The sequence below is a fragment of the Erinaceus europaeus genome, chromosome 16 (genome assembly GCF_950295315.1).
Source record: "Erinaceus europaeus chromosome 16, mEriEur2.1, whole genome shotgun sequence".
Lineage (NCBI taxonomy): Eukaryota > Metazoa > Chordata > Mammalia > Eulipotyphla > Erinaceidae > Erinaceus > Erinaceus europaeus.
Window position 1 is genome coordinate 73,290,041 of NC_080177.1, and position 21,231 is coordinate 73,311,271.

Below are 21,231 nucleotides of genomic sequence, written 5' to 3' on the forward strand. Positions count from 1 at the left end.
GAAAGTGTTTTACAAAATGTTGTTTTAAATGACATAGTGGGGGTTGTACTGTTAAATGGGAAACCGGGGAATGTCATGCATGTACAAACTATTGTATTTACTGTTGAATGTAAAACATTAATTCCCCAATAAAGAAATAAATTATAAAAAAAACTGTAGTTTTACAATATTGTTATAAGAGAGGTGTTATGATTATTTCCATGTAAAAGTGAAGGAAAAGAAGGCATAGAGGTTTGCTTCTTTTATACCAAGTAAGGCCAACTATTTTGTGGAGTATTTGAAATGAGACTGGAAAACAGAAGCAAAGAAAGAGGAGGCTAAAAGAATTTGTAATTGAGGGGCATAATTTCACACCACATAAGTGTCTAGAGAACATTAATATAGTGAATCTTCATTTCCAGTGAAGTGGAATGAAAGCCTTGAATTGCTTCAATGCACCACCTCGTGCAAATAGCAATTTCAGTTTCAGAAAATCCTCCACTCAGAGTGGAGCTGTTCAGTGAGAATGGTCATGATGGCACAGTTCACACATAATTGTCCAAAATATGTTTGAAATCATGACATTTCTCTCTACCTATGAATATATATCTTTACTCATAAATCTCTATCTACAATTTTCAGTTGCTATTTCAAGATTTATGGGACTCTTAGTGCGTGGAGGCTGAAAAGACACTAGTGTGTATCTAGTATGTCTGTGCTCCATCTGCTCTCTGCTCACACCGTTCTCCCTCCTCGCCTCGCCTTGCGATATAGTCTGCTTTTTCTGTGTTCACTTGCACTTCGGAACTTTTTCGAAGTGGTTCTGACAAGGGGAGATAAATGCAGTGATAGAATAAGAGGAAATTTTGTAACCCAACTTTTTATTTATAAAATATGTAAATTCACATTGATTTCCTTTATGTGATGACTGTAAGCCTCAACATTTACAGTGAGGAAAGGTTGTACTTACACTTACTGTTTTGATACAGTTCAATTTGAAGTGTTTGAAGCAAAAAGACTGAGAAAGTTACGTTGCCTATTAACAAGCTTGTGACTAAACTAGGAGTAAAACCTAATGAGCCTGGATGCCTAGTTGGGACTTTTCAAGTGGTCAATGTTCTAGTTTTTAAAAATTAGTGATTTAATAATGATTAACAAGATTGTGGGACAAGAGGGGTACAATTCCACAGAATTCCTACCATAAGAGTTCTGTGTTTCATCCCCTCCATTGGAAGGTCTCTATTCTTTATCCCTCTGGGAGTATGGACCAAAATTCTTTATGGGGTGCAGAAGGCAAAAGGTCTGGCTTCTTAATGTTCTCATTTTAATGAGCAGCCTAGTTATTATTATTTCTTTGTCATCACCAGTACTTCCCTGCTCCAGGTTGATTTTTTTTCAGATAGACACAAAGACAGAGTGAGAGGGAAACTTGATGATGGGTTGAATACTACCCAGCTGTGAAGAATGATGAAGTCATCTCCTTCCTCTCATCTTGAAAGAATCATGTCAAGTGAGATAAGCCAAAAAGAGAAGGATGACTGGGGAGCCAGGCGGTAGCACAGTGGGTTAAGTGCACATGGCGTGAAGCACAAGGACCAGCACAAGGATCCCGGTTCAAGCCCCTGGCTCCCCACCTGCAAGGGGGTCACTTCACAAGTGGTGAAGCAGGTCTACAGGTGTCTGTCTTTCTCCCTCTCTGTCTTTCCTTCCTCTCTCCATTTCTCTCTGTCCTATCCAACAACAACAATAACAAGAGCAACAAAATGGGGAAAAAATGGCCTTCAGAAGCAGTGGATTCATAGTGCAGACAGTAAGCCCCGGCAATAAACCTGGGGGGAAAACCTGGGGACTATCAGATGATCTCACTTAGAGGTGGAACTTAAGAAACAAGAAAAAGGGAATCACAAAGGAAAACAAAACAAAGGACTCTGGGGAAGGAGGACAGGGAGGGGTGAAAGGGGCCCAGGGTGTGGGGCAGGGGTTGCCTCTGAGGTCCTGGTGCAGGATGGTGGGAAATGACCTGAGTTGGGGTGAGAGTGTTTTGCAGACACCTGTTAAAGTGAGATGAGAACTTTAACTCGTGTCAACAACTTCACTGCAAACCTCTCAATTAAACACACACACACACACACACACACACACACACACACGGAAGTAAAAGGCTGTTCATTTATTTATCTCCTGAAATACGCATAGCAATGTCATTAAATATGCTGGCTATCTTAGTACCTTTTTCAATTGCCCCCAAATTAAAACACAGTTTGGCAAACTTCACCACAGATTTCAAAGAACATCACATAAATATAAGAGGATATTTTATGTAATGATATATAGTAAGCATTAAATAGATTATTCATTTATGTGACATAAAATGAGCAATGTCTTGGATTAACCACAATGATGATTCTGCTTGAATATAATACCTAACTTTTGTCTTTCTTTTTAAAAATCATTTATTTATCTTTCCTTTTTTTCTGACAGAAAAATGGAGAGGTGTGTGTGTGTGTGTGTGAGAGAGAGAGAGAGAGACAGAGACACAGAGACCGAGACCGGCAGCAGAGCCCCACTGCTTGTGAAGCTTGCCTCTGGGGTGGGGAAAGGGAGGAGTTGAACCTGGGTCCTTGTGTACGGGAATATGGGTGCTTTACCGGGAGGGACACTACCTAGCCCCATAACCAATTTTCTTTTATAAATATCTTAAAAATAGCTACTTATTTATCAGTGTTTGAGAGAAATAGGAGAGAGAGAACCTCATCATTGCTCTGGTATGTGTTCAGAACTTCAGGATTGTAAGTTTAGTGTGTAAGCTTTGTCCACTGTGCTACCTCCCCAGCTGTTATAACAAGTCACTAATGACATCATCTCACATCCCATTTATATTATGACTACTTTCTGATATAGAGACTAAATTTCAACTCAACCTAATTAGGTAGCAGGGGATCTACTGTTAGTACATATGAAAGTAATATATAATTTTGACTACATTTCCCACAAATATAGCACAAAACATTACTTATAAAAGCTAGTGCAAATGATTTAAGTAATAATGTCACCCATTCAAGTTATGACATGGATGTAATACATAGTTTCAGTTAGTCTACCCGACACAAATTTCAGAAAACTAGGCTGTATTGGTTCAGAAACTTGCCTGCTTGCTTTACAGAACACTTTGTTAAGTGAAAGGAAGAATAATGTCTCCAATTGAAAAACAGAGGGAGTTTGGGCTTTCAGAATGCAATTGCCCAAGTTATAGTGAAGTAAATTGATCTGAAATCATTCAGATAACAATGTGATGGGCAGTGGACAGCATTTGTTTATGAAGACAGATTATGCCAGGCAAATCTGATTTATTTGGCCTTATAAAATTACTCAACAAGTTTGTGGATAAAGAAAACTCCATGGACAAACAATATATCTAAATGTTTGTAAAAGCTTTTGATGTGGGTCTGCATGAGATTACGATAATTGAAATGCTGGGAAGATGTTGCTTAGATAGCAATGCAATGGTGTAGTTATCAAATTTAAAACAGAGCAATCGTAAAAAACAGATCATATGATCTAACTGCTATCTTTGGCAGAAGACCATATAGGAGCTAGTTTCTTTATATAACGATATTGCGAGCAAATATGAAAATGATTTAGTCCACAGAAATAAGTTTATTCTTTCATGTATATAACATCTCACAAATAGAATTAGTTCAAATTTGATTAGTGGGACTGGGGAGGCAGCTCATCAGTAGAGCACCAGTCATGATGTCTACCCAAGACTCCTCTCTCTCTTTCAAACACACATTATCTCTCTCAAATCCCAAAAATTACATAAGTTGGACCAGGAACTTGGCCCAGTGGTCATGTGCATGGTGTGTACAAGTGAGATGTGGGGGCAGACTCCAGCACCGCATTAATTTAAAAAAAATACTACTAATTACTTATTTGTTTATTGCTTTTAATGAAAGAGATACAGAAAGAAAGAAATAGAGAGACCAGAGCATTCCTCAGCTCTGATTTATGGGAGTGTAAGGGATTGAACCTGGGACCTCTGAGTCTCAGGAATAAAAATCTTTTTGCTCATCAGAGCCCTCCCTTCAGCCCACTGAGTCACTTCTTCAGCGGCTATCATGCATTTTTAACTTTATATTTCATATTATAATGAATCTAAATCTGAAACCCAGTTTGTCATCACTTTCCCAAGTGTAACCGACTTACTACATAGCAAGTGGTTTCTCCAATTAAAGACATATAAATTCTGCATCCTTTATCTTCAACTAAATTGCATTTACTTATTATATTTTCAAATAAGTACCTAAAATTGTGAGATATTGATTACTAAGTACTGATTAACACTTGTTCTTTTATTTTTGTATATTATTATTAGTACTGTTATTATTATTTTACCATATTAAATATAGACTGGAAATGTTGAATAAAATGGCATTTACCACATACAAAAAAAAAAAAATCTTTTTGCAGAACAATTATACTATCTCCCTAGTTCCCTTTCTAGATTTTTAAGAACTGAGAGATCACTTAAAAGACAATAGCTACAGTAATGGTAAAAATTTTAAGACAAACAGCAACTAATTATAAATAAAAGATTAGGAAAGAAGAAAGGAAGGCAAAAAGATTTTTTTTCCCTGTCATCAATAAGGTTTCATTGCTCTAAGCCAACTTTTTCAGATAGAAACTGAGAGTCTGAGACAGAGAAATAAGGGAGGGAGAGAAAGATAACTTCAGTGCAATGGAGACTGGACTTGAACCTAGGTTATATGCATGAAGAAGTAAGTGTGCTATTCAAGTGAGCTATCTTGCTGACCTCAGTATGGTGGGTTTTAAGATTTCAATGTCAAATGGGAAAAATACTTTCTATATATGCATATAGTTCATACTAAAATATTTAACATTATCTATGAAAACACTACTAACTAATCAGAATTGACACTGGTCACAGAACTAGAGCAGAGACTTGAAGGACCTCTTAATATGTTGGACATTAACTTTTTTTAATGCTTTATTAACTTTCTTATATTTGATAAGATAGAAAATAAGGGGGGGGGGTGGGCAGTAGCATAGTGGGTTAAGCACACATGGTGCAAAGCGCAAAGACCAGAGTAAGGATCCAGGTTCAAGCCCCCAGCTCCCCATCTATAGGGGGTCACTTCACAAGCTGTGAAGCAGGTCTGTACGTGTCAGTCTTTCTCTCCCCTTCTCTGTCTTCCCCTTCTCTCTCAATTTCTCTCCGTCCTAACCAACAACAATAACAACCACAACAAGGGGCAACAAAATGGAAAAAAACAGCCTCAAGGAGCAGTGGATTCGTAGTGTGGGCACCGAGCTCCAGCGATAACCCTGGAAGCAAAAAAAAAAAAAAGAAGAGGGAAGTGGGGGAAGGGAAAGGAACCTGCAGCACTTCTCACCACTCACGAAGCTTCCCCCTTGAGACTAGGGTTCTGAATCCAGGCCTTTGCTCAACAGGGTGAGCCACCGCCTGACCTCCAGGAAGTGAGTGGTATTTGGGAGAAACTGTAATATAGAAGAATTTTAATATTTTAAAAATGATATAACTTTTCTGTTGGGTACCAACATTCTAATAGAAGAACCAAGAAAAATTTAATAGGTCAAATTACAAATAAATGAAATGAGATTTTAATGACTAGATTTCTTTTTTTTTAATTTCTTTATTGGGGAATTAATGTTTTACATTCAACAGTAAATAAAATAGTTTGCACAGGTATAACATTTCCCAGTTTTCCATATAACAATACAACCCCGACTAGGTCCTCTGTCATCCTTTTTGGACCTGTCTTCTCCCCCCCCCCACCCCAGACTCTTACTTTGGTGCAATACGCCAATTCCAGTTCAGGTTCTACTTGTGTTTTCTCTTCTGATCTTGTTTTTCAACTTCTGCCTGAGAGTGAGATCATCCCATATTCATCCTTCTGTTTCTGACTTATTTCACTCAACATGTTTTTTTCAAGGTCCATCCAAGATCGGCTGAAAACGGTGAAGTCACCATTTTTTATAGCTGAGTAGTATTCCGTTGTCTATATATACCACAACTTGCTCAGCCACTCATCTGTTGTTGGACACCTGGGTTGCTTCCAGGTTTTGGCTATTACAAATTGTGCTGCTAAGAACATATGTGTACACAGATCTTCTTGGATGGGTGTGTTGAGTTCCTTAGGATATAGTCCCAGGAGAGGAATTGCAGGATCATAGGATAGGTCCATTTCTAGCCTTCTGAGAGTTCTCCAGACTGTTCTCCACAGAGGCTGGACCAATTGACATTCCCACCAGCAGTGCAGGAGGGTGGGTTCCTTTGACCCCACACCCTCTCCAGCATTTGCTGCTTCTGCCTTTTCTGATGTATGACATTCTCACAGGAGTGAAGTGGTATTTCATTGTTGTCTTTATTTGCATTTCTCTGACAATCAGAGACTTGGAGCATTATTTCATGTGTTTCTCAGCCTTTTGGATCTCTTCTGTGGTGAATATTCTGTCCATGTCCTCCCCCCCATTTTTGGATGGGGCTATTTGTTTTCTTCTTGTTGAGTTTGACAAGCTCTTTATATATTCTGGTTATTATCCTCTTGTCTGATGTATGGCATGTAAAGATCTTCTCCCATTCTGTGAGGGGTCTCTTGGTTTGTGTGGTGGTTTCCTTTGCTATGCAGAAGGTTTTGAATTTGATGTAGTCCCATAGGTTTATACTTGCCTTAGTCTTCTTTGTAATTGGATTCATTTCATTGAAGATGTCTTTAAAATTTATGTGGAAAAGAGTTCTGCCAATATTTTCCTCTAAGTATCTGATAGTTTGTGGTCTAACATCCAAGTCCTTGATCCACTTGGAATTTACTTTTTTATTTGGTGAAATATAGTGGTTCCCATATTTGGGAGCTACTCTCTTCCCTGATACAGCTTTCTGTTCCTTTTTGTAGCCATGACATCATCTCCCCAGACAATAACTTGGGTCCACCTGCATATCAGATGTCAGGCTCAGGGAATATAACTGAAATAGGCCCTTTGGAATATAACTAAAATAGGCCTACTAGCTATCTACAAAATGGAGACACCCCCCCCCCACTCTTCATCTGCACTATTTCAGCCTTTAGGTTCATGATTAGTCAGCAATTTGTTTGGCTTTATATGTTAACTCTCTTTTCAGCCACCAGGTTCCAGTATGATGCCAACCAGACTTCCCTGGACAGACAACCCCACCAACGTGTCCTGGAGCTCAGATTTCCCAGAAACTCACCCCACTAGGGAAGAGAGAGGCAGACTGGGAGTATGGACCGACCTGTCAACACCCGTGTTCAGTCCTTCCACCTTCTGTACCCCTTTTTGATAACGCTTTCCCCCCCTTTTTAAATTGCTACCAAGGCTAGTACTTGGGCTCGGTGCCAGCACTATGAATCCACCACTCCTGGGATACGGGGTTCTGGTGGTGGGAACTACGTGGAGTTGTACCCCTCTTATCCTATGGTTTTGTCATTGTTTCCTTTTTATAAATAAAATTAAAAAATAATAAGATAAAATAAAGAAATAAAGAAAAAGGAAAAAATGTTTGCCAGGAGAGGTGGATTCATAGTGCTGGCACTGAGCCCAAGTACTAGCCATGGTAGCAGTTTAAAAAAGGGGGAAAGCGTTATCAAAAAGAGGGATACATTGAATGGATTTTCAACTAACTAAAATAAAGCTTTAAACTGAACTGTATCTATGACATAGCCTCATATAAAGAAAGCAAACATGAAGAGACTACAAAAAGGAAAAATGTAATTTGTTATTCATGTGTATGGAGGTATATATATACTCGATGTGTACAACCACACTGTTCTTTTCAAGTATATGAATGGGGTCTGTTGATAAATATAAACAAATAGGTATGAAGTTTGATAAGACTCTCCCCCCACATCCACACCAAGGTAGGCATCCTTTATTATTGTCTAGAATGCTTACTGGGAACACAAATGCATATGATTCTGTAGAGGGAAAAGCTGGCTAGTCAGTGCCCACCCATACAAGTTTAGAAGCAATGCCAAGTACACAGATACAAGTACTGAACTCTAGTACGAACCAGTGCTGTGGTGGATTTTTATTTAATTCCATTTAATTTTCATTCTATGAAAAGAGGTGTGACTCAAGAGAGATTAAGTAAAATTTCTAAGATCTCAGATTCAATAAATGACAGTGCTAGAATTTAAATCTACTCCTTTTAGAAAATACTTATTCCTTTGAGACTGAAAGCTAAGAGATAAGTATTCTTAAAGAAGTATCTCTATAAATTAGGAAGATGATGTCTTTGTGCATATTGGCAAAGATTTAAGTGTCTGCTGTATAGAGAGTTATATTTGAGCCATAGAAGTGGCTGAGATGCTTTGATAAGATAAAAACTATCTTAGAGGACAGACAGTACTAGTGATTTGGAATGTGAGAATTGATTGAGCGTACGAAATCATCACATGCCCAGCAAAACAAGTTAAAATTCCTCTCCATTATAGCATTTGTTGAGAATCCTTTCTTCTAAGTCAAGTTCACTCTTTTCCAGTTACTTATACTTTCTCAAGTGAATCCCAATTTCAACAGGCTTTCTCACGACCATGTTAAATTGTATGCTTCCTCTACTCTTAAGTTTTTGAATGTGAAAAGCTATCTATTTTACTACTTACCACAGGGAGAAAAACACTCATATAAACAATATAATAATACAGTTCATCAATCAATTATTTAAATCTACTCTATAGTTAAATGGTTAGGGCCACATCAAAGTCTGCTCATTATTTTAATATTGCTCTAGTGGAACTATCTCATCCCCAACCTTTTCCACAACTCCTCTGCAACCCAGAGCTTTACTCCAATGCGGCCATTAGAATCATCTTTCATAAAGAAAGATTTGATTATATGAGTTAAGTGTCTTAGAAAAACCAGTGGCTTTAACTGAATCACATTCATGTCCAACTTGTAGCATGTAGTGCTCTTTGCAATCTGCTCCCAATTTGTTTCCCTAGCTATGGCTCCTCCAATTCTTACCACATCCCTGTATTGCAGGAACAGTAAACTGGTGCCCCATTTATGAAGAACACTATGATGTTGTGACTATTTGATAAGAAACTGGGGTCCAAGAACTTACTCTGAGTCAGACACACAACAAGTCAGTGATAGAATCAGGATTCAAATTCAGACCCAACTCCAAAACATGAGCTTAATACAAAAAACTGCACTGTTGTCTATTATATGTCTGGGGGATTTTGTTTTAATCATATGAAACAAAATGAACTTGGATTATATTAAATGCTGTGTAACCAACACTACCCTGTATCATAGTTGACATCAAATATAAAACAGTAATAGTTCTGTAAACCAGTTAGTTTTGTTAAAATATATATGTGTATATATATATTATATAATTTATTTCTTTAAAACCAGAACACTGTTCAACACTGGTTTATGGTGGTGATTTAGGTATTAAAGTCTTTTCACATAACCATTATGATGTCTCCCCAGCCCTATGAAATTATAGATGCCACTAGTGTCAAAGGTTTTTCTCGGAGGCTGGGTGGTAGTGCACTGGGTTAAGCACACATAGTGTGAAGCCCAAGGACTGGCTCAAGGATCCCAGTTCAAGTCCCCGGCTCCCCACCTGCGGGGAGGGGGGTTGCTTCACAAGCTGTGAAGCAGGCCTGCAGGCATCTATCTTTTTCTCCTCCTCTCCGTCTTCCCCTCCTCTCTGTCCTATCCAACAACAAAAGCAACAATGGAAAAAAAGATGGCCTCCAGGAGCAGTAGATTTGTAGTGCAGGCACTGAGCCCCCGCAATAATCCTGGAGGCAAAAAATAAGTTCTCCTCTGCCTGAGCTACTTTAATAATAATAAGAGCCACGGAAACCGAACAAAGGTTTATGAACAGACATTCATGCTCGAGGTCCCAGAGGTCTCAGATTCAAGGTCCAGCACCACCATAAGTTAGAACTGAACGGTACTCTGGTAAATAGTAATAATACAATAATAATACCATCTACTTTAAAAATATTTTGTTTATTATTGAATAGAGACAGAGAGAAACTGAGAAGGAAGAGGAGATAGAGAGGGAGAGAGACAGAAATACCTGTAGCCCTGCTTCACCACTTGTGAAGCTTTCCCCCTGCAGGTGGCTTGCACTGTAGTGTGTGTGCTTACCCAGGTGTGTCACCACCCAGCCCCCAAACCATCCACTCTTTACGGCTCAGTTTGTACCATGTACATATACTGTACTAATCATTCTAAACATATAATATTTAATTATCAAACACAGTTTGAATTATAACTATTTTGTAATAAGAACCTGGGTTCAAGCTTCCAGTCCCCATACGCAGGGGTAAGCTTCACAAGTGGTGAAACAGTGCTGCGGGTGTCTCTTTCCTTCATCTCCATGTCCCCCTCAATTTCTCTCTCTATCCAAAATGAATAAACAAACTATTAATTTAAAAAAAAATCAAACAGTAGTGGAATTGTATTCAAGACTGTCTCATTTCACAGACTATACTCTTGGCTTCTACACTACATAATCTTTTGTAGGTCCTAGATTTATTTATTTTTATTTACTTTATTTTAATTTGGGGGGCTGACTGTTTTCATGCAGAGGGAGTGACAGCACAGTACTGCTGTCACCCCTCCCTCCCCCCATGTAGCCTGATCTTGCCAGTCTTGTTTTCTGTCGTCTAGTTTCCTGGCACAGCTTAAGATAGTTAAGAACTGAAGAACTGGGGTTACTTTTCCCTGGAGGGGCCAGTTTCAGAGGAAGGAAAAGAGGGACTACTTTTAGTCTTGGGTCAAATGAGTGAGATGGGAAATAAAAGGCCCCGGGGATATACAACGCCAGGGAGGATTTCTATCCTCAATTTTTTCCCATGTGTGCCTGGATTCTCAAATATCTAGACTCTAGAGCTTCTCACCACTTCATCTTTCCTCCTTTGTGCTCAGGGAGAATGGACTCCAGGCATGTGGGTGTCAGAAGTCAAGAACAATGATGGTATTTTTTTAATCTGGGAAGTCACCATTTTAGTCATCAATTAATTTTTTAAATATTTATTTATTTCCTTTTGTTGCCCTTGTTATTTTTATTGCTGTAGTTATTATTGATGTCCTTGTTGGATAGGACAGACAGAAATGGAGAGAGGAGGGGAAGACAGAGAGGGGGAGAGAAAGACAGACACCTGCAGACCTGCTTCACCGCCTATGAAGTGACGCCCCTGCAGGTGGGGAGCCGGGGGCTCGAACTGGGATCCTTCTACTGCCCGACTCCCAGTCATCAGTTAATTTTTGTGTATGCCAGGTATTACTCTAGACACTAGATACACAGCTATGAGCAAAAAAAAAAAAAAAAAAGACTCAAGTAAATAAAGTCCCATGGACTTCATAGTTTGCTCGGGGACAAAAGACAATGAACAAACAGATAAGTTAATGATCTGGAGGTAGACAGTGGTGAGCGTCAGGAAGGAAAAAGCAAACTGAGTAAAGGGTCAGAAACTGACGCAAGGTAGTAGCAGGCACTGGGGTCCTTGTGAGGGAGGTCAGAGAAGAACCTTCTGAGGTGGTGTTCTTTAAGTGAGTGAGGTGAAACGAGAAATGAGAATATCTAAAGAAACACCATTCTGGTTGAATTCAGCAGCCTTCAGATGGAAGTGTGTTTGCTGGTCAAGTCTGAAGCAAATAAGGAGACCAGAGTGTGTGGAACAGACTCAACACACCAGAGTACAGTCAGAGATAGGGTTTAAAAAATCACCGGGGGGTGGTGGTGGTGGTGGTGGTGGTGGTGAGTGGTGGCACACCTGGTTGAGCAAAACGTTACAGTGCAAAAGGACCCAGGTTCGAGCCCCTGGCCGCCACCTGCAGGGGGAAAGCTTTGTGAGTTGTGAAGCAGGGCTGCAGGTGACTCTCTATCTCCTCCTTCCCTCTCAATTTCTGCCTATTTCTATCCAATAAATAAAGATTGTACTTTTTTTTTTTTGAAAAAAATAAAATAAAATAAAGAATCACCAGGGACTAAGTGGAGCTCTAGACTGTTCTTTTAAATATGGTGGGAAGTCACTGGGGGACTTTGAGCAAAGGAGTGAAGTTACTGGATTATATTCTAAAATGACTCATTCCTGTGAATGAAAACTGCACTAAGGCAGGGCAAGAGTGTGTGCAGAGTGACTAACAGAGCATAATGGAGGAGACTGGAAAAGTGTTTGGGTTCAGGAAATGCTCTGAAGATATGGGCACAAATGATAAGAATTGCTCAAATGAGTCTAGATGGTGGGGTGGTGATGAACCTGGTTGAATACACGCACTGCCATGTGCAAGTACCTGGGTTGAAACCCTTGATCCCCACCTGACTCTGCTTAACACAAGGGGAAGCTTCAGGAGTGGTAAAGCAGTGCTGCAGGTGTCTGTCTGTTTTTCTCCTCTCCCATTCTCTTCTCAATTTCTCTCAATCCTATCAAAGTGAAAAGGAAGGAAAGGAAAAGAAAGGAAAGGAAGGGATGGCCATGGAAAGCAGTGGGTTTATTGTGGAGGCATCAAGCCCCTGGGATAACCTTGGTGGCAATAAAAATAATTGCTAAGATGCCTTGCCATGTATGCTGCCCAGATTCAAGCCAGACCCCCACTATTTTGAAGGAAATTTTGGTGCTGTGGTTCCCTTTCCCTCCTCTCTCTACCCCCACTTTATTTTTCTTTCTGAAGCCATCTGTCTTGAGCACTTAAGCCCCAGACCAAAAAAAAAAAAAAAAAAAAACACAACAAAACAGAAAGATTTGCTATATTTGGCTAGTGGCAAAATTCTTTTTCCTTCTCTGTCAAGTTGAATGACAGTTGCCACTGAAGTGGTCCCAGGACAATGCAATCCAGACTTTCCCCTTAGCACCAGCTACCAAGTCCTGCCCCGCTGTTTAGGGATGGACCTGTAAAAATCTTTCCTCTCTTCCTCCTTCCTGCACTACCTTTTTCTTCCTTTTGTCTATGCAGTTTATGAGTAGAGGTGCCATTTAACAAGATACAAATATGGCTGAGGGTGAAGATATCAAGAGTTTTGCTTCGCACTGCAAGATCTTCACATCAAAGATATATTTGGAGACTCAATCCTATGGGCATAAAAAAATGGAAGGAGGGAGGAGAGTTCCAGAGGCGGAGCTACAAGCAGCAGCAGATCTCTTTCCCTCCCCTCCCCTCCCCTCCCCTCCCCTCCCCTCCCCTCCCCTCCCCTCCCCTCCCCTCCCCTCTCCTCTCCTCTCCCGGATCAACTAGGAATACCAAAGGAAACAAAACAGGACTAGAATGACCACAGGAATCCACTAAATCACCAGTGAGTACAAACACGTGTGGCTGGTGACAGAGAGGAGCGTAGGGAGAGATTAAGTGACTGCTAACAGTCCAGCAGTTTATCAGTTGAGACACCACCTCCAGTCTGCTCCACCAACAAGGGGACAGCTGAAGGGAGGAGAGGACTCCCCACTCTCAAGTGCAACTCTGAGTCTCCATTGCTACTGCCCTCAGAATCTGGAGCAGCGACAGGGAGGGACACTAGGGGACAAAGATCTAACCAGGAAACTCAGGAGAAGACCTATACCTCGGTGGCATAACTGTGGGGCTGTGAAAGTCTCTTTGCATAACCAATGGATTACCTCTGCCACACCCTGCTTTATCTCTTGGTCAGGAGTCAGTGATTAAGCTAAGAAGCCTATTGATAGTTTAAAAGCCCTCAGGCTCCCATAGCCTACAGGGAAGAAAAAAAAAAAGAGAGAGGCTTTTAAACCACTGAGCTCCAACTCAGGGATTAAAATACTAGTGAAACAACTGTTAACTTCCACCACTGTGAACCCTTTAATTAACTTACTTAAACATAAGTCAATCCAGGCAATAGTGATCAGTAATTTGAAAAGTACTGATAAAGGGAACTCATAACATAATATATAAAATGGTTAAAACAACAAGAAGAAATATTGGAGAAACGAACTAGGACAAGAGTCCAGCTAAAAGTCCCCCAGAGGGTGAAGCACAAAACAACGAGTTCAACATCCAAACATTAGCTAAGAAAATAATCACAGGAGTGAGTAAAGAATTTGAAAAAATTGTAATCAGAAATACAGGAACAACAAATGAGACTATGGAAGAAAATACTAATTATCTCATGGTTATTAGAGAGCGGAAAGCTGAAATCGCTGAGCTAAGAATGCAACTAGCTGAAACAGTATCAGAGCAGGGCAACAAGATAGATGAACTCCAGAAAACAGTAGAAGGCAGAGAGAACAGAATCAATGAGGCTGAAGACAGAATTAGCAAGATCGAGGAGAATTAGAGACAACTAAAAAAGAAGTAATAGATCTCAAAAAGAGATTAAGAGATGCTGAAAACAACAACAGAGTCCTATGGGATGACTTCAAAAGAAACAAAATACGCATTATTGGCTTACCAGAGGAAGAAAGAGAAGGAGAGGAAGAAAGCATTCTCCAGGCCATAATAGCTGAAAACTTCTCTGTTCTAGACAACATCAAAGACATAAAGATTCAAGAAGCCCAGAGGGTCCCAAACAGAATTAACCCAGACCTAAAGACACCAAGACATATCATTCTTAGAATGGAATGGAATAAGGATAAAGAAAGGATCCTGAAGGCTGCAAGAGAAAAACAAAGAGTCACCTACAAAGGAAAACCCATAAGATTAGCAGCAGTCTTCTCCACACAAACACTACAGGCCAGAAGAGAATGGCAAGACAACCAAAAAAGAAAACTACAGACCAACATCTCTGATGAACATAGATGCTAAAATATTGAACAAAATTCTAGCCAACCGGATACAGCAGTATATCAAAAAGATTGTTATCGAGTGCTCAATGAGAAAGGCTTTCAACCAAGAATACTATATCCTGCTAGACTGTCATTCAGACTAGATGGAGGCATCAAAACCTTCTCAGACAAGCAACAGTTGAAGGAATCAACCATCACCAAGCCTGCATTGAAAGAAGTTCTGAAAGGTCTCCTATAAACAACCAGACCACCACAAATAGGACATATATCAAAACACTCTAAAACTCTACAAGAATGGCGTTAAAATATCTTCAATCTTTGATATCAATAAATGTCAATGGCCTGAATTCACCTATTTAAAGACACAGAGTAGGAAGATGGATCAGAAAATACAACCCAACAATATGCTGTCTACAGGAAACCCACCTAACTCAACAAGACAAACACATTAGAAAACAAGAAAAAGCACAAATAAACAGCCTGACTGCACATCTTAAAGACTTAGAAGAAGAAGAACAAAGGAACCCTAAAGCAACCAGAAGGACAGAAATCACTAAAGTTAGGGCAGAAATAAATAACATTGAGAATAGGAAAACCAAACAAAAGATCAATGAAAGTAAATATTGGTTCTTCGAAAGAGTGAACAAAATCGACAAACCTTTAGCCAGACTCACAAAACAAAAAAGGGAGAAGACCCAAATAAATCGGATACTAAATGAAAAAGGAGTTATCACAACAGACACTGCAGAAATTCAACATATCATGCGAGGCTTCTATGAACAACTATATGCCACCAAGCTAAAGCCAACATCACTCTGATACCAAAAGCAGACAGGGACACAACCAAAAAAGAAAACTACAGACCAATATCTCTGATTAACATAGATGCTAAAATACTGAACAAAATTCTAGCCAACCGGATACAGCAGTATATCAAAAAGATTGTTCATCATGACCAAGTGGGGTTTATCCCAGGCATGCAAGGTTAGTTTAATACACGTAAATCAATCAATGTGATCCACCACATAAACAAAAGCAAGACCAAAAAACACATGGTCATATCAATAGATGCAGAGAAAGCCTTTGACAAAATACAACATCCCTTTATGATCAAAACACTACTAAAAATGGGAATAGATGGAAAATTCCTGAAGATAGTGGAGTCTATATATAGCAAACCTACAGCCAACATCATACTCAATGGTGAAAAACTGGAAGCATTTCCCCTCAGATCAGGTACTAGACACGGCTGCCCACTATCACCATTACTATTCAACATAGTGTTGGAAGCTCTTGCCATAGCAATCAGGCAGGAGCAAGGAATTAAAAGCATACAGATTGGAAGAGAAGAAGTCAAACTCTCCTTATTTGCAGATGACATGATAGTATACATGGAAAAACCTAAGGAATCCAGCAAGAAGCTTTTGGAAATCATCAGGCAATACAGTAAGGTATCAGGCTATAAAATTAACATTCAAAAGTCAGTGGCATTCCTCTATGCAAACACTAAGTTAGAAGAAACTGAAATCCAGAAATCAATTCCTTTTACTATAGCAACAAAACAATAAAATATCTAGGAGTAAAGCTAACCAAAGAAGTGAAAGACTTGTATACTGAAAATTATGAATCACTACTCAAAGAAATTGAAAAAGACAGAAAGAAGTGGAAAGATATTCCATGTTCATGGGTTGGAAGAATTAACATCATCAAAATGAATATACTACCCAGAGCCATCTAAATTTAATGCTATCCCCATCAAGATCCTAAGCACATTTTTTAGGAGAATAGAACAAATGCTACAAATGTTTATCTGGAACCAGAAAAGACCTAGAATTGCCAAAACAATCTTGAGAAAAAAGAACAGAACCGGAGGCATCACACTCCCAGATCTCAAATTGTATTATAGGGCCGTTGTCATCAAAACTGCTTGGTACTGGAACATGAATAGACACACTGACCAGTGGAATAGAATTGAGAGCCCAGAAGTGAGCCCCCACACCTATGGACATCTAATCTTTGACAAAGGGGCCCAGACTATTACATGGGGAAAGCAGAGTCTCTTCAACAAATGGTGTTGGAAACAATGGGTTGAAACATGCAGAAGAATGAAACTGAACCACTGTATTTCACCAAATACAAAAGTAAATTCCAAGTGGATCAAGGACTTGGATGTTAGACCAGAAACCATCAGATATTTAGAGGAAAATATTGGCAGAACTCTTTTTCACATAAATTTTAAAGACATCTTCAATGAAACGAATCCAATTACGAAGAAGACTAAGGCAAGTATAAACCTATGGGACTACATCAAATTCAAAACCTTCTGTACAGCAAAAGAAACCACTACCCAAACCAAGAGACCCCTCACAGAATGGGAGAAGATCTTCACATGCCATATATCAGACAAGAGGATAATAACCAACATATATAAAGAGTTTGCCAAACTCAACAACAAGACAACAAATAACCCCATCCAAAATGGGGGGAAGACTTGGACAGAATATTCACCACAGAAGAGATCCAAAAGGCTGAGAAACACATGAAAAAATGCTCCAAGTTTCTGATTGTCAGAGAAATGCAAATAAAGACAACAATGAGATATCACTTCATTCCTGTGAGAATGTCATACATCAGAAAAGGCAGCAGCAGCAAATTCTGGAGAGGGTGTGGGGTCAAAGGAACCCTCCTGCACTGCTGGTGGGAATGTCAATTGGTCCAACCTCTGTGGAGAACAGTCTGGAGAACTCTCAGAAGGCTAGAAATGGACCTACCCTATGATCCTGCAATTCCTCTCCTGGGGATATATCCTAAGGAACCCAACACATCCATCCAAAAAGATCTGTATACACATATGTTCTTGGCAGCACAATTTGTAATAGCCAAAACCTGGAAGCAACCCAGGTGTCCAACAACAGATGAGTGGCTGAGCAAGTTGTGGTATATATACACAATGGAATACTACTCAGCTGTAAAAAATGGTGACTTCACTGTTTTCAGCCAATCTTGGATAGACCTTGAAAAATTCATGTTAAGTGAAATAAGTCAGAAACAGAAGGATAAATATGGAATGATCTCACTCTCAGGCAGAAGTTGAAAAACAAGATCAGAAGAGAAAACACAAGTAGAACCTGAACTGGAATTGGCATATTGCACCAAAGTAAAAGACTCTGGGGTGGGGGTGGGAGGGTGGGGAGAATACAGGTCCATGAAGGATGATAAAGGACCTAGTGGGGGTTGTATTGTTATATGGGAAACTGGGGAATGTTATGCCTGTACAAACTATTTTATTTACTGTAGAATGTAAAACGTTAATTCTCCAATAAAGAAATTTAAAAAAAATGGAAGGAGGGGGCGGGTGGTGACACACCTGGTTGAGCATACATGTCGCTATACCTGGATGTGAGCCCCTGGCCCCATGTGCAGAAGGAAAGCTTCACAAGTGGAGAAGCAGGGCTACAGATGTCTCTCTGTCTCCCTCCTTCTTTATCTCCCACTCATCTCAATTTCTGGCTATCTCTATCCAATAAGTAAATAAAAGTAATAATAAATAAATAGATGAATGAAAAAAGAGTAAATAAATGAGACTACATCACTAAAAAGCCGCAATATATTGAATGCAACCACACAATGATAATCAGGCAACCCAGTAAATGGGAGAAAATATTTGCACACCACATATTCAACAAGTGACTGCTATCAAACATCTATAAAGAACTGGCACAGGGGCCATGCTAATCTTCTCTATATCATTTCAATTTTAGTCTATGTGCTGCTGAATACGGGCCACAGATCAGATCAAATTGATGGGGTTTATAGTCAACAATTTCTATACACCTTTCTCATATTTGGGAGCTACTCTATTCTCTGATCCAGCTTTCTGGTCCTTTTTCCAGCCATGACATCATCTCCCCAGACAATAACTTGGGTCCTGTCCATGGGGAAAAAAAACAAGTATAGTCATGGCCTCTTTGGAATATAGATAAAATAGGCCTACTAACTATCTACAAAACGGAGATACCCCAACTCTTCATCTGAACTAGTCCAGCCTTTAGGTTCATGATTAGTCAACAATTTGTTTGGCTCTATATGTTAGCTTTTTTCATTCACCAGGTTCTAGATGCTAGCATGATGCCAACCGGTCTTCCTTAGGCAGACAACCTCATCAATGTGTCCTGGAGCCCTGCTTCCCCAGAAACCCCTCCCCCCCGCCACTAGGGAAAGAGAGATAGGCTGGGAGTATGAATCCACCTGTCAACGCCCATGTCCAGCGGGGAAGCAATTACAGAAGCCAGACCTTCCACCTTCTGCATCCCACAATCACCCTGGGTCCATACTCCCAGAGAGATAAAGAATAGGGAAGCTGTCAGGGGAGGGGAGGGGGTACAGAGCTCTGGCGGTTGGAACTGTGTGGAGCTGTACCCCTGTTCTTCTCTGTTTTTTGTCAGAGTTTCCTTTTTATAAATAAAAATTAAAAAAAGAAATAGACGCACTCAGAAACTTCCACAGTTCTAAGAAAAAAAGAAGAAGAAAACAAAAGAACTAGCACAGCTCAACAAAAGAGGTTGTGGAGAAAGGGCAACTCTGCTTCACTGCTGGTGGGAATGCAAACTGGTGCAGCCCCTTTGGAAGACTGTACGCACAGTCCTTAAACAAATAAAACCTGGGGCCCGGGTGGTAGTGCACCTGGTTAAGCGCACAGAGTACTAAGCACAAGGATCCGAGTTCGGACCCTCGACTCCCAATTTGCAGGGCGATGCTTCATGCCTCTCTGTCTTCCCTTCCCCTCTCAATTTCTTTCAATGCTATCCAATAAAAATGGAAAAAAATGGCCTCCAGGAGCAGTGGGTTCACAGTGCCAGCACCGAGCCCCAGCGTTAACCCTAGGGGCAAATAATAATAATAATAATAAAGAAAGTTAATATAATCAGTACATAAATTAAATCAACAGTTCAAATTAAAACTTCAATATTTCTTTTTTATTTTTAAATTTTACTTATTATTGGATAGAGACAGAGAGAAAGTGAGAGGGAAGGGGGAGATAGAGAAGAGAGAGACAGAGAGACACCTACAGCCCTGCTTCACCACTCGTGAAACTTTTCCCTTGCAGGTGGGGACCAGGGGCTTGAACCTGGGTCCTTGTGCATTGTAATGTGAGCACTTAACCAGGTGCACCACCGCCTGGCCCCAAAACTTTAATATTTCTACTTTACTTGCATTTATAGGATATCTCGTGTGCTTTCTAGCTACATGTGTCAGTTTACTTTTTAAATTTTTGAATTGGGGTTACAAGATTGTAATATTAAAATATATAGTTCCATACCTCACCCACCACCAAGTTCTGTGACCTCACCCACCCCCCCCCAAAGATAGCAGGTAGCTGCCATAGTTATCCCAAAGTCTCAGAAACTGTTTGCTTCGGGGTTTCTGTTTGTTTTTACAAATTCATGTGTATCAGTTCTCTAGATTATACATGAGAGAAACCATCTGGTAGTTGTCTTTCAAGACTTATTTCACCTTCAGTTCCATCCATTTTGTCCCAAAGGACACAATGCCGTCATTTTTATTGTAGAGTAGTATTCCATGAGACATATATCCCATAACGTCTCTAGCCAGTCATATCTCTCTTTCTCCCCCCTCCCTTTCCTCCAGGGTTATCACTGGGGCTTAGTTCCGGCACTATGAATCCACTGCTCCTAGCAGCCTTTTTTTTTTCCATTTTATTTGATAGGGCAGAGAGAAACTGAGAGGGGAGGGGGATACAGACGAAGAAAGAAGGGTGGAGAATCCAGATCCTTATACAGGTCCTTGTGCTTAGTACTAAGTGCACTTAACTGGGTGCTCCACCAAGCAGCTCCTAGCCAGTCATCTCTGGATGGGCATTTTGGCTACTGGGAATAACTCAGCTATGAACAGAGTAATGCAATATGCTCCTTCTAATTAGTAATTGCATGACTTTTGGATAAACGCCTAGAAGTTAGTATCGCTGGATCATAAGGTAATGCCACTTTTGTTTTTGTTTGTTTGTTGCATCCAAGTTTATCTCTGTGGCTCAGTGCCGGCGCTGACACTATAAATCCACCTCTCCTGGGGGCCATTTTTTCCCATTTTTATTTGACAGAACAGAGATTGAGAAGGGAGGGGACGACAGGGGGGGAGGGGAAGACACCTGCATACCTGCTTCACCGCTTGTGGTGGTGAACAGGGTGGTGAGCAGAGGCTCAATCCTGGATTGTTGGGCAGGTCCTTGCACTTAGTACTATGTACTTTTAGTGGGGTGTGCCACCTCCTGGCCCCCTTTGAAAAGCAAAATGGAAACCATCAATTAATTGGGTCCAAAGTTCAAAATTACACAAGAAGAATATTTCAACAGTTAAATGCACCTATTGAAATCAAAATAAAATAAAAAAAAATTTCATTTCCGAATTGTGAGAGAGTTTGCTTTCCAAGTTCTTGTGGGAGAACAGGCTTCTATTCACTGCTACTGAGACTAGCT

At 40.1% G+C, this 21,231-nt stretch overlaps 1 non-coding gene across 1 annotated transcript; it reads right to left on the reverse strand.

Moving 5' to 3' along the window:
• Window positions 1-18,416: 18,416 nt before the first annotated feature.
• On the reverse strand, window positions 18,417-18,518 carry LOC132533606 (U6 spliceosomal RNA). The gene has a single exon (XR_009545469.1). It is a non-coding gene; the product is annotated as a U6 spliceosomal RNA (small nuclear RNA).
• Window positions 18,519-21,231: the final 2,713 nt, after the last annotated feature.